Genomic DNA, 1,104 nt, shown 5'->3' with positions numbered 1-1,104 from the left:
TCCAGTAATCCAGACTCCAAGTGGTCCATTTCTGCTGGTTTGGCAACCCAGTTACGGGGTACGTAACAATGTATATAGTGGAATGACAATTAAACTTAAACTTGTCTGTCAGCTGCTTAAACCCCAGGGAACTCTACGTGTGTGGCTTGGAAGTGGTTTCAAGTGACATCAGCCTCAGGATGTTGCAAGCTAATGTACAACATCTTCCCAAATGCAGTCACTGTTGTGACGTTGAAAAGATCTGTGCATAGCAAGATCCCAGAGACAGTATCACATGCTGAGCTTCAGCGATGTTGGGTAGATAACCAATGCCGGAACTCCAAGTTTCACTTTAAAACGGTGTTCAGGACTGGTCGACAATTACCTGTTTCTGTGCCTTCTGTCCTGTGCAGTTCCATGTTCCCTGACATCCAGGGGCAGATACAGTCTGTGTTCAGCATCACATTGAAACACAGTACAGTGGGGCATTCACCCATTACCGCACTAGAAGCAACAGCTTGGACTGTTGGACTGTGTGTGTGTATATGTACAAGGGGTGATTGATAAGTTCGTGGCCTAGGGTAGAAGGAGTCAAATTTAGAAAACCTAGCACATTTATTTTTCCTACATTTACACACTTAGTCCAGCGGTCGTGGAGCATACGGATCCCTTCTTTGTAGGAGTCGGCGTCTTGGACCTCCAGAAAGTAGTCCACGGTAGCCCAACGCAGGCCTCTCATGGTCTGAGTCGACGTTCCCCCCTCCCCTATCAAATATTGAAAGGCCTAGTAGTGGATGTAGAGAGGATGTTTCCTGTAGATGTCCGTTTAGAACGGAGATGAGAAGGAATTTCTTTAGCCAGAGGGTGGTGAATCTGTGGAATTCATTGCCACAGGTGACTGTGGAGGCCAAGTCATTGGGTATATTTGAAACAGAGGTTGATATGTTCGTGCTTAATCAGGGCATCAAAGGTTACAGGGAGAAGGCGGGAGAATGGGTTAATAAATCTGCCGTGATGGAATACACTTGATGGGCCGAGTGGTCTGATTCTGCTCCTATACCTTACTGACTTGTGTTTTATGTTTTGTACCTTGGCCCCAGAGGAGTGCCGTTTCGTTTGGCTAGA

This window comes from Mobula birostris, chromosome 18 (genome assembly GCF_030028105.1).
Source record: "Mobula birostris isolate sMobBir1 chromosome 18, sMobBir1.hap1, whole genome shotgun sequence".
NCBI classification, from domain to species: Eukaryota; Metazoa; Chordata; class Chondrichthyes; order Myliobatiformes; family Myliobatidae; genus Mobula; species Mobula birostris.
Note: the sequence above shows the minus strand (reverse complement) of the source record.